This window comes from Plecotus auritus (genome assembly GCF_963455305.1).
Source record: "Plecotus auritus genome assembly, chromosome: 3".
Lineage (NCBI taxonomy): Eukaryota > Metazoa > Chordata > Mammalia > Chiroptera > Vespertilionidae > Plecotus > Plecotus auritus.
In genome coordinates, this window is record NC_137772.1 from 141,458,255 (window position 1) to 141,475,275 (window position 17,021).

Consider the following 17,021-nt stretch of genomic DNA (forward strand, 5'->3'; position numbering starts at 1 on the left):
TTGTCTCCTAGATCCCACCTCTTATTCACTACAGATAATCCTTAACCAGGGATATCAGGGAAATCTATAAAGTGTAAGGGCATTTCAGAGATAAAGTCTTTTCTTTCTAGTATACTAGTAGTCTATTTACCCAGATGCCCAACTGACAAGGAGTTTAAATTTATTGGTTCACCTGCTTCTTTTCTTTTCCCCAATGGTATATCTTCCATGAAGGAGGTGAAAGGATCCCAGTTTACTCTTTTTTTTAAAAAAAACACAACATGTTTTATTGATTTCAGAAAGAGGAAGAGAGAAGGGGAGAGAGCTATAAAGAGATAGAAACATCAATGATGAGAGAGAACATTGATCGGCTACCTCCTGCTCACCCTCTACTGGGGATTGAGCGCAACCCAGGCATGTGCCCTGACTGGGAAGTGAACCATGACCTCCTGGTTCATTGGTCTATGTTCAACTACTAAGCCACGCCAGCCAGGTCCTAGTTTACTCTTTTAACTTCCGCACAATTTTATAACTACATTGTAAGAGAAACACGTAGACCAATGTATTTTATGTACATTACCAAAGATTGCTTTGGATAAGACTGAAAGAGAGTATAAGCTCATTTGTGCTTCATAGCAGCCATGTGTTTATTATGCTGTCTTCTTTGCCTAAGGAAATTGAGGCTTGGAGAAAATTTAGAGACTAATGAACTTATACAGCTAGTGAGCAGTCAAGGAGCCACTGGATTAGGACCTAAGTCTTGTGTCTCTGTGTCCAAAGTTATTTTTTTTTTTCCCTAGCTCGAGCTACCTCCCAGTCAGTGAAGTGTGGTTCTTTCCTGAGATCCATTTACTTCTGCTGACTGTGTGTTTGTGACAAAAGGTGATGTGATGACTAGTAAAACAAACAAAGAAAAGTTTTTTGTTTTTTTTTTAAATCCCTCTTCAAATTCCCATTCTTAAATTTCACTGTGGTAATCTCAACAGTTGGCTTTGGGGGCAATAAGGTGAAAATTAAAGAAAGGAGAATTCTTTGAGGAGTTTATAAAATTAGAGTAGAAGAAATTGAGAAATTCATTTTATTCGACTCATTGTTATGAACTCCTTCCCAAACTCACCATCTTATTAAACAAACTGGTATCCATATGGGTTGAAAATTGAACAATAAATAAAAGGAACAGCCATTGTTTCCTGATATGACTGCCAAGTTTGACACTCAAAAACAATAGGGGTGAGTGTACGTATGAACAACATCAAAGTGATAAGGGTTAACTAGCTAGGTTAATTAGATAGACAGGAGGGGGGCTGGTGTCCAGGAAGGATGGAGGCATTTCTGGCCTGAGCACTTAAAATAGACATAAACCAAGGACAGAGGTATCTCTGACCTGAGCAGCTGGGAGAGCCATAAAGGGTAATAAAATATCTCCGACCAGGACAACTGGGAGAAGGTCCATGGGAGAGGAAGGCATAGATGGGGGCTTGGAGATGCCAAAAAGCTTATCTTGCCGGTATAGAGGATAGAGAAATGCCACAGGATAACGGGGAAGGAAGACATACATTCACAGAGGATAAAGAAAAGTCACAGGATATTGGGAAGAAACATATTTTCATAGAGGATAGAGATAAGGGGAGAGAAAGAGGGAGATCATGTGGGCTTTGAGCACTGAAACTAATACTATGTAGCAGAATGACCAATGAGGAAAGCTCGGAGGTCCCAAATTAAGGAACAGGACCAATTAGAAAAGGTACTGTTCAATCAAAGAGCAGCCTTTATAAATTGGAGACAAAGAGACTCAGTAGATTCAGAATTTTTACCTTTTTTTCCCATTAGAGAGAGCAAGAGCAGGCTCTTCCCATTTGGGGGCCCCTACCCAGGGGGTCCCCTTTGGGGACACTCCTGCCCAGATGGAGTTTGTATATGTTTCCAATAAATGTCTACATTTTTATTAAAGAAATCTGTTAGTCCACGAATTTATTCTTCAACTTCGTTGGACAAGTACCCACGAGAAATAAAGTCTGCACCCTGAACCCTACATTTAAAAAGTCAATCTTTAAAAATTGTGAAAAGCAACAGGAACTGCAACAATCAAGTCATATTCCACAAGGATTAAAAAGATATACAATCCTAGATTAAGGTAGAATAAAAATGCATGGAATTGTCTCCAAATTTTCTACACTGTAATTTTTTTTAGGATAATGTTCTACCTTACTCATTTTTATGTTCCTAATGTAATGTCTGGCTCATGACAGACTGTCAATCAATTTTTGTAGTACTGGAATCTTCTTAGCAGTTGTGTATTCACCTGGGTTTTCTCTCATAGGAGCAGGCACAAGCCAGCCAATAGCCTTCTGTGATTATTCACAAAGAAAGTGAAGGTACAATGGTTTAATAAGCTTTAAAAGGAAAGTGTTCCTAGCTGCAAGTTTTGTTCACTTTTCCCCTAACGTCCTAAGTATAAATGAACACCTTGAGTTTCCAAAAATATTGCCTTATATACCTTTTAAACCTAATAAAACAATCAATGAAATTTCTTACATTTGTATAGTATATTAATTATAAATGGTTTAATTTAATTTCTACAAACAACTAAGGTAGAGATAGTATTCCATTTTTTGATACCAGTAAACAAAGGTTTTGATATGCCTCATACTATGGAGTTCTAGCACTCAAATACAGGTTTTATACATTATTATAAGTAAGATACCGAATGAAGTTTTATTGTTAAAATTAAAAGTTATACTTACTTATTGTATTGGAAATTATAAAAAATATATAAAAAAGATAATTAAAGTTATCCATAATTTCACAGTTTGAGATGACTGCTAACATCTTTATATATTCCTTCCAGTATGTTTTCTATGTGTATGTATAAAATTTTACAGTTAAAGATCATACAATATATTCTATTTTGGGCTTAGTCTCTTTATGTCTGTATCAGTTCAGTTTGGAACCTTTGAATAAACCTCTGTAGGCAATTTTTTATTACTATGGGGTCTAGAATAATAAAACCTTGATTATTATACAAAAGAGATGAGCTGGAAGGCTTTGCATTTCAGAGCTAAGTGCTATCACTATGTAGTGTAGCTTACTATGTGTCAGGCATTATTCTGAATGCTTTACATGCATAGTTAATTTACCCTTTACATCAACCCTATAAGGTAGGTACTGTTGTTATCACCATTTTGCACAGGCAAAAACAGGCACAAATTGGTTAAGTATCTCCCACCATTCACACAGCTAGTAAGTAAAAGAGTTGGAAGTTGAATCTGAGCTAAATGCAAAGTTCCATGTTGCCTCTCAGAATCTTGACTCTCTCTTCTAGGATGATGCTCTGAGGAAGTGAATAACTGTGTAAAGGATTAACAGCTTTGTGGTTTTAAATGTGGGTCACCTGTGGCCTAGTCCAAACTGGAGAGAGTGGAATAGCTGGCAGAGTGGTCCTCCAAATATTTGTGGCTAGGGAGCTCAGCAAGAGAGATTTGGATAGACCTGGGCAAAGACTTCACTGTGGCATGAGCCAGCAGGGTTGAGATAAAACATTTTTCACAATATATCTGTGACGTTGGGAGGACAAGCTTCAGTGATGACAACTGCAGACAGTTAGGCACCTGATCTCTTTCCAACCTGGGAAAGAAAGGCTGGCCCACTTCTCTTTCGTATTGTATAAGCCCTTATGGCTTTTGGATGATGGGTGAGGTATATGGAGTGATGGGAAGAGGAGGAATCCCAAGAGTATGATAATAAACCTTTGCCAATATGTTAAATGGGGGCTCAAGTCAATTCTAATATGATTTGAGTTATAAATAAACACAATGGTCACCAAAAGATGTATCACACTTCTGTAACATTACCCTATCATGAATATTTAGTATTGACATAAATAATGCTGCAATAAACATGTTTGAAAATTTCACATTCTAGAGCAAGAATCTTATAGAGTGATAATTCCTTAGTCATAATGTTGAGACACAGAAACATCATACAACAAATTATAAACTGCCAACTCCATTTATATGACATTCAAGAATAAGAATTATCAATTATATTGATAAAGTAAAAATAGGGGTTAATTCTGTAGATAATTGATTGGAAGAGAGATAAGAGAGTCTTTTGGGGAGGTTGAAATAGTCTATATCATGATCTGGGTTGTGTCTATGGGGGTATATTCATATGTTAAAATATATCAAGCTACACATTTAGGATTTACACTTGTAATTGTTGGAATATAATACATAAGAGAAAATGGCTAATCAAATAGAGGCTGGATATTCAGAACCTCTTCTCCTGCTCCCGCCTTGCTTAAAGGAGTTTCTTCTTTCTGTCTTGCTTTTTCATCTCATGGTCCAATCATTTAGATAAAGTCAAGAGTCGTGAACTTTGACCCGTGGGCCAAACACAGCCCACTGTCTGTATAAATAAATAAAATTTTATTGGAACACAGCCATACTTACATTTATGTATTGCAGACACTGCTTTCATGCTACAAAGGCAGAGTTGAGCAGTAAGAAAGAGAATATATGGTTCACATAGCCTAAAATACTCAATATCTGGCCATTTACAGAAAGAGTTTGCTGATTCCTGGTCTCAATGACCTTTTGGTTCCCTTCTAATACTGAGACTCTGAATGTATGATTCTTGAGTCCAAGACATAGGCCTCTGAAATTTCTCCAGAACTAATGCCAATATCTCTTAAGATTTATTATTTGTAAAGAGTAAGTAGCCTTTTTTTTGTCTTGATCTTGATGTTTACCTTATACTTTTATTACAAAAAAGAAAGAAGTGTTTTGCACATAAATATTCCCAGGATACTTACATGGGTGGTTTGAACCACAACTTAAGCTATGACTGCTATGAAAAGTGTCCTTTTTATAGAGGAAATAAGATAATGAAATGCACAACAACAGAGGGACATGGAACTGGAATTTTATTCCTAGCAATTTTTAAAATATGAAGGTAAAAATGGGGGGAAAATTGGGAGAGAAACCATCTTGGGAAATCTCTCAGCTCCACCTCTGCAATGTTTCAAGTCTGACCATTGGTTAATGCTAAATATTTCTTTGAGGCTGTAGATACCTGCTGTTTGATTTAAGGCATTAGAAAAACCATCCGCTTGCTCTGGCTAAAACCGCTGCAGAATAAACAGCCTCATAAGGCTAGCACTTCTGTGCTTTTATTGTATTATTCAACCCCTCAGTTTCTCTCCACTCTCTGTAGCTTCATAGAATTTCAGAGTATCTAGTCCTAGCCTATATTAGTGTTGCCAATAGGCAACCCCACAGACTGCTGTTTTAAGAAAACATTACTGGAGCAATCGTAATATAACTCTTCTGAGTTTCTTGGGGTTTCATTTCTTGTTTTGTTTTGCTTATTTATTTATTTATTTGGTTTGGCTCTTTCCCCCTTTGCTCTGTAGAAGCTGCAATTTGCCATTTCTTGTGGCTACTTACATTTTCTCCCCTGCTGACACTCTGAATTAAGGTTTTATAAAGTTACCATTCTATTTTCGGGGGGCAACCCTATCTCTACAGACTGTGTAGGTAGAGCCTTTCTGGCAACCTGCTGTTCACAACACACGAATCAAGAACAAAGGCCATGCAATTCCTTTGTTGTTGTCATTTCAGACATAATGAGCACTGTCAATGTACTGAGCATACCAAACAGACTTTTTACTCTCTATAAGCTTTCATATTGGCCTTCAAAAATATATGAACTCTTAGGGAAAACAAAGCAATTAAAATTAGTGAAAGCAGTGATATTAACAAGCTTAAAAAGTATAGCCCATGAATGCATCTGAGAGCCACATGTAAGAGCATCTGAGAAATTGATTCTCCAGTTCTAAGGCCATGACCTGTAACTCCCATTTGCTCTATTAGAACACCTCTCAAAAGCTTGCATTCTTTACATTTTCTACAGAGACAGTCTGATAATTTGTCACTCAGTCATATTTCTCTTGGTCCTTGGCAAGACAGAATCTAGCATGCCACACCTCTCAGAAGAGGGGCTGTTGCTCAGCTGTGCTGCCCTCTCTGAGGTCCGAGGAGGGGTCCCATGGGGCTGTCACCCAGGCTTTGAGAGAGGGCCAGTCAGAGTAGATGATATCAATGAAGCTGGTGTGCAAGTGATGGGAAAACTGAGCACTGGATTGCTGCTGTGGGAATACGTCTGCCAGGTTGAAGATGTATTGTTGGGTTGATGCTCACAGGCATCTCAGAGGAAGCAAATAAGGAATGCATGGGAAGGAGCATGTCTCCTTTTTGGTCCCTAGTTTCTCAGTCTTCCTCTATCTTCCTATGAAAAGGAAGTCCAGGGTGAAGTAGCCTTGCTGATTTGATGCTCATAAAACCACAGCAGCTGGGAAGTCTACCAGAAGCCACCAGAGAACAGGAAAGAGCAAGCCCCTGCCTCTTCCTCTAACCTAGCAGTCTCCTTCTAGCTCCCATCATTGTCTAAACTTAACAGGCAGCAGTTTGTGTACCAGAAAAGTGGGTTGCATAGTCCCATCACAAAGAGTAAGAGAAGGTAGGTGCAGAGCTGAGAGACAGTAACTTAATAAATGGCATAATTATTCTTCCCACTCTTTCATTGATTTTATTGAAGTAATGGTGGGTATTAAGAAGTATATAATGTTTCTCAAATGTGCTGTGGACCATTAGACTATCCAGGAGTGAAGTAGAAAAGGGGGAAAGAAGAAGAAAGGTTTTGAGGAGAGAGCTGTGGATAATGTGGTAGGTTTTGACTTCACTTTCCGTTTGAGACACTATTGCAGAGAAGTTGCCCCACCTCCCAAACATCGTGTCGTTTCTCTGTACTATTTATCCTGTTCCTCTAACCCTCTGCAATTGTCTGGGGTGGGGCAGGATACACAAAATACCTGGAGTAAGGTACGTAACTATTGATTAAGAAAGGCAAGGTGAGCATATGCTTGCAATTCTCCCCCATGCATGGAAGCCTCAATGTGGTTTCTGTTGGTTTTACTGGCTAAGTGCTAAGCAGCTGGCTGTCATCTGGTATGCCAGTTGGCGTAGCACACAAATGGCTCTACTTCCTCATTTCCCACAGGCAGTGTTTGTAATGGCATGATTATGTGTCCAGAATTCAAGCTGAGGAAAAAAGAAAAGAAATCCATGAGCTGAGTGGTACTTTATTGAGATTAGCAGATAATGGTTTCACAGGCAACACTTGTGTGCTATTCTGCAGGTGAAAATAAAGAGGAGTAAGGTGTAATTAAATCAATAGACCAAACATTTTTAAACCCTGTGAAATACATAATCTCAAACATGGAAAGGAAATAATGCACCTTAGAAAAATAAAAATAATTAAATAACCAAATTAAAGTCATAGAATGTCAGATCCATTTGTCAGCATTAAGAAATGGGTGATTGCACTCTTGTGTTAATGATAATTTCTACAAAAATCAATGCCATGTTTTGTAATAGCATAATATATTTTGAGACATGGACAGTAAGAACTGATCCTTAAAATATATGTGTCTTCAAAAATTTTTCTCTTTTATTTCAACCTGTAACAATTTATGGATATTGTTGTTTTATTTTCAAATCCTTGGGATAAAGTTGGCTATCTTGTATATCTTTAAGCACTTCAAAGAAAATACAACTGAGTGTGAATCTTGTCTCAGACACTTAATGAGTGAAATACCTTGCTTAAAACATATGCGTAGGTCCAAAGTTCCTTTTCCTTTTTTTTTATTCAGGGATAAGAATAAGCTTAGGTCGATTAACTAATTTAACACCCTGACTTGCCCATATGTACCACCAAAATATTAGCTATTATTCTTGTTAGCTTGTATAATGTAATGATTATATTATTATTATATTTATCACTATTAGTATTATCCTATATAATAAAAGACTAATATGCTAAGTGTCCAACCGTTCGTTTAACTGTCCGGCCAATTGCTATGACATACACTGACCACCAGAGGGCAGACACTCTGACTGGTAGGTTAGTTTGCTACTGGGGTTCAGCTGATCAGGACTGGGCAAGACGGGCCCCGACATGCCCTGTAGCCCTCCTGCAGTCCCTCCCCGGCCCTGATCATGCATTGGTGGGGTCCCTCTGTTTGGCCTGTGCCCTCTTGCAATCCAGGACCCCTTGGAGGATGTCAGAGAGCCAGTTTCGGCCCAATCCCCGTAGGCCAGACTGAGGGACCCCACCAGTGCACAAATCCATAAACTGGGCCTCTGGTAATTTATATACACTGAGTGGCCACTTAGTGTATATCCTATATAATAAAAGGCTAATATGCAAATTGTCCTCTCAACCAGGAGTTCAACCAGCAGGCAGGCCGGCCAACTGCCCACGTCCCCTCCCCCTGGCCAGGCTGGCTGGACCCCACCCATGCACGAATTCATGCACCGGGCCTCTAAAATATATATATATATATATATATATATATACATATATATATATATATATATATATGTATATATATATATATATATGTATATGTATATGTATATGTATATATGTATATATATACTGAGTGGCCAGATTATTATGCGTTCAGAGATCATAATAATATGGCCACTCAGTGTATATAAAAGGCTAATATGCTAAGTATCCTTCCCTTCATCTGACTGGTCGCTATGATGCGCACTGACCACCAGGGGGCAGATGCTCAACGCAGGAGCTACCCAGCTGCAGTGACTTGGCAGTGGCTGTTCTCAGGTGATGCACCCCAAAATCAGAGAGGAGGAAGCCCGATTCCTTGCAGGGCCACACAATTCCACCTTCTGCGGTGGGTTATGTTGTTGCTGGGGCACTGTTGGCCCTGAATCTGGTTTGCTGCACACTTGTGTTTCTGTCCCACACCCTATATGACAGCAACTTTGCAGAGTGCCCTCTCACACTCTGGGACCCCTTGAGGGATATCAAAGAGCCAGTTTTGGCCCAATCCCCACAGGCAGGGCTGAGGGACCCCACCTGCCAGAGGGACCCCACTCACTCCGCAGATGCCCTTTGAGCCACAGCACCACCCCAGGTGTGGCCAGCCAGGGAGGGACTGTGGGAGGTTGGCTCCAGGGCATATCTGGCCGGTCTAGTCCAATTCCGCCCTGCTGGCCACCTTCTAATTAATTTCCTTTCAATGTGCAGGAATCCGTGCACTGGGTCACCTGTTAATAATATAAAGCATTGTTATGGTTATTTTGTTACCTATGTTTATTAGTTCTTAAACTCTAATTTACACTTGTAGACTAAAAGTATGGTTTGCTTTCCTTACTCATGTATCTTGCCTGAAGGAGCAGCAAGCTGGAGAAAACAAAACTCTTGATAAAGGAAGTGAGCATGAGGCTATTCCACAGATGCTCCGTAAAATGCCAACACATCAGTGGGCGACATTCTGTCTCCAATTTGAACTTACCTGCTGAGGTAGTGCTCACTGTGAGCAAATTCAGTTTGCATGTCTGATTTAATACCTTGGTGATCAAAAAGGCATTTAAAATTCAAATTGACATCATTTAGCAGTGCCAGTACTAATGAAACAAATTTGCATTCCTATAAACTAACAATGATATGGGAAATGATATAAAAATTATACTTGATTGGTATGACTGTTGAGGGACTCTGTAGTCTATTGTTAGACCAACACTAAAGAATTTTGAACTTTTAGCACTGAAGATAAATGAAAAATTCCTAATTTAGTCATATTAACTGCCCAGAATACTACTACAGCTAATGGGATTTCTGTGAATGATTTGAACAGGCTTTTGATCTCTCTGAATAATAACACACTTGGGACTATATAGGAGAAGTAGAATTTGAAAACACATACCATAAGGTTACAAGGTGAAAATAATTTGGAAAAATTTCCTAAGGTTTTGGTGAAATTGAACTAATCTCTTTCCTGAAATGTCAAATTACTGTGACATGTTGAAATGATGTGCTTCATTTTAACTACTTACAAGTGAAGCTCCAGGACTCCAGCATCTGCTCATGTGCCCAAACTGTGACTAATGCCTGCTGTTAGTGTTGCTGGGAAAGAATGTCAGTCCCTGGGCACCTTTTCTTGGTAGTAAAAGAATGTCTTTGAATTTACTGTCCATAGGTAGTAATTTCCTTTCCAAGTCTATTTCCCTACTTAGATCAAATACCTTATTTATAATAAATGCATGGTAGTGAAGAAAGTTATCTAACCCCAATATTCACATCTAAAAGTAAATTATCCCTCTTAAGGAATAGGTTCAAATGTTTAATACATTGTAATGGTAATTGATATAAACAATAGAATCTTTGAAAGATGACCTAATATAGCTGTACCTTATCTATTTCTTTCTATCCCTAATGACTTTTTATTAATTCAGGTGGGGTGGACAGATTCCTGTACCATCTAAGCCATGTTGGGGGACTCCACATGGCAAGGAACTGCTGGTAGCTTCCGGGAGCTGAGGGGAGACTCTGGCCAAGTGTCAGCAAAACCTGATGCTCTTAGTTTTATTGGGTTTATTTCATTTCTTTATATAACTTGGGAAATGGTAGGAAGGGAAGGTTTCTGGTGGGAAGGTTTTTGGTGAGGCTACCAACAAATGTCCATATCACCAGTCAGGCTTTCTGACCACCGCTGAAATCTTTTGGGGTATGACCCCATTCTACAGAGTGTGCTGTCATTCTGCTTACTCTGCCATTCTTCTCTTTCAGGATCCTGGAAGAGCTTATTAACAAAATGCTTCTCTATGACGAAGAAGACTTTTACTCTGGAAAAACAGATCTTTTCTGTAAGTTTGCTGTTTTCCCCCTTCAGTCTTTCTTCTTTGCCACGTCTGGCTGATGGAGATGACAAGCAAATATCTACTCCTATCAAAGGTTGTCCAGAGACAGAAAAGTCTCTCTGTCTTAGTGCTCTGTAAAACCCTGTACTCCCATTCCTTAATTCCCACAACTACAATTTGTTTTGCTGACACAATTATGGACAGTGATGTACTAAGCCTGGGAAAAGAAAAAGACAGCTGAAATAGCTTTTTTCCTAATCCCCAGAAGCCTTTATATATTTCTCTTCAAGTAGGAAAAAATCCAGAGGGAAGCTTTATAGAGGATGTTCCAAAAGCAACATTTATCAAAGTACAATATAATGTATTGGTCTTTCAAGGATGTTAATGGAGAGCAGCATTTAACCAGTTCACCATCCTCATCTTCACTTGTTAGCATCTGATCTATTAACAATAATGTGTTATTATTAAGCGTCTGTTTATTTTTAAAACACTAAGCTAGGCACTTGCCACATTGGTAAAGTACTTGCTCCTTGCTGTTCTCTGAGAACATCTAGGATACAATTTCTTATCAATAGGACGTTATGTGTGAGAGATACAGGATCTTGGTATTACCCTAATTAAATACAAAATACTTGAAAGCCAAGTCATGATTAAAGTAAGGTATCATAAAAACTTGTAGTGCTTGATGTGAGTGAATGCCACCTCCCACAAGCCCACTGGTTTTCAAATCCTCCCGTTATGAAGGATGAAATGTCCTTTCTTTTGGACACAGTGTAACATCCTGCTACAGCCTTCAATCTGCTTTTAACTAATGAACTGTTGTTAATTGACTTTCAAAGGTTTTTTGCCCTAGAACTGATATTTTACCAAATCGAAATTTACTTACAAAAGTTAAGGAGTGACTTTTAACCTGCCATTTACCCAGACATCTACTTTAACACTTAAATGAGAAAAGTTAAAAACCATGTCATCACTTTAAAATAGTCAATAAATTTCAGAATGTAGCTCATGGCAAGCAAAAATGCTGGATTTTGGTCTGTGAGAAACTAAGAATTTATTGGAAAACCACGTGACATTTTAGCCTCAAGAGGTTGATTTTCTGAGGATAAACAAGCATTTTTCTACCTGCTAACAATGTTCAACATCTGTTTTCAGGCTTTAATTTTCTTTCGCCTTCCTGTTTTCTTTTTCTTTTTTTTTTCCCACCAAAAATCAATGATCCCTAAGAATTTGTTAATGGATTTCTCTCTTCCTTTAGGCCAAAAGGAGCCTTTAATCAGATTTGCTTTTTTCCTTCTTACTCTATCTTTCATAGAGACAGCCAGATTTCTGCAACAATTGTCAGCTAGCAGGGATAGAGCATGGTCATATGCAGAGTCTGTGAACATTCTCAGAAAGCAGAGTGTTTTAAGTCAAAAAATAATTATATCTTGGAGATGAGAGGGAAATGCTTCTAAAGGCAGTAAAGTGTCTTGCAATGTGTCCATTTCATTATATATTTTTTTAAAAAGTTTCATGAACTCTGATGGCTTCTGAATGAAAATATCCTGTGAATTCTGAGGGATGTCTTCTGCCTTTATAATAGTTTACTAGAAACATTTCTAAGTTTTATTTATAACAATACTAATAAGTGAGATGCAACTTTAAAAGATAATCTTTTTTTAAAAAAATATATTTTATTGATATTTCACAGAGAGGAAGGGAGAGGGATAGAGAGCTAGAAACATCGATGAGAGAGAAACATCAATCAGCTGCCTCCTGCACACCTCCCACTGAGGATGTGCCCGCAACCAAGGTACATGCCCTTGACCGGAATTGAACCCAGGACCTTTCAGTCCGCAGGCCGACGCTCTATCCACTGAGCCAAACCGGTTTCGGCTAAAAGATATTCTTGATAGCCAGCTGGTGTTGCTCAGTGGTTGAGCATTGACCTATGAACCACAAGGTCAGGGTTTGATGCCCGGTCAGGACACATGCCCAAGTCCAGGCTCCATCCCCAGTGTGGGGTGTGCAGGAGGCAGCTGATCAATGATTCTCTCTCGTCATTGATGTTTCTCTTTCTCCCTTCCTCTCTGAAATCAATAAAAATATATTTTAAAAAATAAATAAAAGATATTCTTGATAAATGATGAGATGAACCATTATATTCCACTTTCTGCAAAAAAACATTTTTTTTTCTTTCAATATCTGTGTAACTTCCCTGTTCTTTCTGGATATAATGTCTTACAGGGCTTTTTATTAACCTCTATCATAATATTGCTGTTTGTGGTTGCCCACAAAACGAGCACAGGATTGATCCCCCCACCCAAAATTGTGTTTTTTCTTGTTTGTTTGTGTTTGTTTTTTTTTTTAAATATAGTTTATTGAGTTTTTACAGAGAGGAAGGGAGAGGGATAGAGAGTCAGAAACATCAATGAGAGAGAGACATCGATCAGCTGCCTCCTGCACACCCCTTACTGGGGATGTGCCCGCAACCAAGGTACATGCCCTTGACCAGAATCGAAACTGGGACCCTTCAGTCTGCAGGCCGACGCTCTATCCACTGAGGCAAACCGGTTAGGGCATGTGTTTGTTTGTTATTTTACATGCGGAGACTGAAGATCCCACACATGTACCAAGAGAGTATGAAACAGTTTATTACTCACATAATGAGGCTTTCTGAGAACAGGCAGGCACCCAAGCCAATCTGGAATGGCTGGAGCAAAGGGATGGAGGATGACTTTGGTTTTTACTGTGTTTAGGGGGTAGAGCCAAGGTGAGTTCTGTGCCTGGCTCTGCGTTTGTGAGGCTTGAACCTCCCCAATGACACCACAGGAAGGAGTGCCTGAGCCTCCGTATTGGCTCTCCCAGATGGAAAGAAAGAAAGGAAGGGGTAGGGAGGGACCTGAAAAATTTCAGTGCTCAATCACAAAAAATGGAGGGAGACTCTTTACTGGTCTAAATGAAAGTCTATTTTCATAGATTTTTAAAGAAGGAATTACAAACATTTAACAGGTTAAAAACCAAATGTATTACGGGGAACTTGTTTAGGTTTTTAAAAACATTTGTAACATTTAAAAACATAATTTCAGACTTACAGAGAGGCTGACTACCAGCAAGCCCTGGCTTTATCACACATCATTCTCCCCAATTCTTTTCTCTAGGAGTCCTGAGATAAAGGTGTGCTTGAGAGTCAGAGCTGGCACTTTTTGCCCTGCTGTTCCTCTTTCTAGTTCTACCTCTCTACCGCTTCTTCTGCTCCATGACACCTGCTGTTCTCTCTCTTATGGTGTTGGCCTGTACTGGGGCTGTGGGGTGAAGGGAATGGAACTGAATGGGGTGTGGGTCAGATCATAGTTAGGTAGCACCTCATATTGGATGTGGAATTAATCACTCTTTTGCATTATATTCCTTGATTCCCAATGTCACCAAGTTTTGCCAGACTTTTTCACTCTTGTACACTTTTTCTTTACTGAGCTCCTATTTTTGCTTTCCTTTCAAATAAGCTTCCATTGGGATTCCCAGTCCATTCGGCAGGTATTTACCTACCTACATTTCATTTATAAGCTGTGTTTAACTTTCTTACCCATAGGGCTCCTGGGCCCCAAGCAAGTCAAGGATATGACTGCAAAATTTATTTTCATGTCCCTGACATTCTGTGACATAAAAAGGAGAAACTGTCAAAATAGACTGAGATGGGAAAATAACCAAGAGGGTGGTATTGTAAAAGTTAAGTGAAAATGTGTTTAAAAGGGACTGATCAACTATGTCATAAGTACTGATGGATCAAGTAAAACAAGGCCTGAGCATTGAGAAAAGCAAAGTAAAGGTCATTGCTAACCTTGGGTATCAGCATTTTACGTGTGTTTTGAGGATAAATCCTTATGGAAAGTATTCCAGTGAGAACAGGAAGAGAAAGAGTAGAGACTATTGAATGTGAACAATTCTTTTAAGAATGTGTGCTGTGTGAGGAGGAGAGAAAGAGATCAGTGCAATGCAAGGGCAATGGCTTTGAGTAGTAAAAAGGGAATATGATTGATGAAATTGAGGTCATGGGCGAAGGGGGTTGGGTTGGCCTTAGAGAGGAGCATGAATTATTTATCAATTGTAACCAGAGGGAAAGCAGAGAAAACAGAGAAATAGGAACAGATGTTGGCAGTTTGGTGGTAAACACTAAAAGGATTCTCTACTGATTACTTCCATTTCACAGTGAAATAAAAGCAAGTGACTAGCACATACTTATGCTTAGGTTGAAAGTATATGGTTGATAACATCATTTGAGTTAAAATCTTCAAAATTTTCCCTTTTAAAGGAAATTTCCCCTCAGAACTTTTAGTATAAAAGACCGCTTTTTATGGGGGGGGGGGAAGGGGGAACAATTCCACCAGGATTTATTTAAACATTCTTCTATTAAAATTCTTACATTTTTTGTTACTATAAATAATGTCATGATTAGTATTTTTATACATATCCTTATATATAAATCTTTTCACCTCTTTTTTTTTTTGAGTAATTTCTAGAAGTAGAGGTGCTGGGTCAAAAGGTCTGGAAGTTCTTATTTAATTTATGTATAGTTGGTATACAATATTATATTAGTTATATTATTTTCAGGTGTACAATAATGTGAGGGGGATACATTTGAATAAGGTGGGCTCAAATCAGAAAGATTGCAAGTTGGTGATGAAGTACCTAAAGTACTCCTGTAGATGGCTTTTTATTTCTAGTTCTCACACAGTTTAAACATTTAAATATTGTTTTATTTAAATATCAGAGGATTTTATATTAAAGCCAAATTTCACACTTATCAAAATAAAATGGATTTCCTAGTAGCCCTGGCACTGTATTTCCTGCATGGAAATATCAGGATGGAGTTGAATATCACTGAGCCTTTAGACAGGGTACTCAAGTTTTCTCTAATCCCAACACTCAGAGTTGGCTTGATTTATTTCTTTAGATTACCTTTCTGGCCCTGCAAAAGATTTGAAATTGAGGGTGCAATCCCAGGGGGCACCATTCATATTGTAGTGTCTGTGAATGATACCCCTGGAGCTGTGCCCTGTGGAGATCCCTCGACTAATAAATATCTGCAGTTCCTCTCTTGATGTCCATATTGAATTATACAGCTGAAGAGCAGTCCTGACAGACTGGCTCTCATCCTTAAGTCTATTTCTATTTGTTATGCCATGTTTTTTTTTTTTGTTTGTTTGTTTGTTTTTAAGAAAAGCTCTGCAATGTTATTTTCCTTCAGTGAGTGTAATAAGTTGAATTGCATTCTTCCAAAAGGTATGTGTGTTCAAGTCCTAATCCTCAGTATCTGTGAATGTGTCTCATTTGGTTAATAGGATTTTAGAGGGGAAGGGAGTGGGGAAGACCGGAAGTGATTAACCAAAGAATATGTATGCATATATGCATAGCCCATGGACACAGACAATAATGTGGTGAAGGTCTGGGGTGGGGCAGGGGCTGGGTGAAGGGGGGAAAAGAGGAGAAAATGAGGGATGTCTGTAATACTGTAAGATGAAAGTCCCCCTTTCAAATGAATGACTCCATTGCAACATTTAATAATCTGTATCTCACTGAAATAAATTCAACTGTTTAAAATAATTTAATTGTTCTAGTGGTTACAAAATTACCTTTTTTCTATGATTTTCTTAAATATATACATTAAATTAAATGCTATAGTTGTAAGTATAGAAATATCCTATCTAATAAAAGAGTAATATGCAAATTGACTGTCACTCCAAGACACAAGATGGCCACCCCCATGTGGTCAAAGATGGCTGCCCCCATGTGGACACAAGATGGCCACCACAAGATGGCTAGCAGGGGAGGGCAGTTGGAGGCATTTGGGGGTGACCAGGCCTGCAGGGGAGGGCAGTTGGGGGTGACCAGGCCTATAGGCGAGGATAGTTAGGGGTGACCAGGCCAGCAGAGGAGGGCAGTTGGGGGATAACAGGCCAGCAAGGGAGGGCAATTGGGGGGGGACCCTGGCCTGCAGGGGAGAGCAGTTGGGGGGGACCAGGCCTGCAGGGGAGGGCAGTTGGGGGGGACCAGGCCTTCAGGGGAGGACAGTTGGGGGATACCAGGCCAGCAAAGGGAGGCAGTTGGGGGGAACCCTGGCCTGCAGGGGAGAGCAGTTGGGGGAGGACCAGACCTGCAGGGGAGGGCAGTTGGGGGGGGGCAGGCCTTCAGGGGAGGGCAGTTAGGGGTGACCAGGTCAGCAGGGGAGGGCAGTTAGGGGTGACCAGGCCAGCAGGGGAGGGCAGTTGGGGGCAACCAGGCCTGCAGGGGAGTGCAGTTTGGGGGGACAAGGCCTTCAGGGGAGGACAGTTGGGG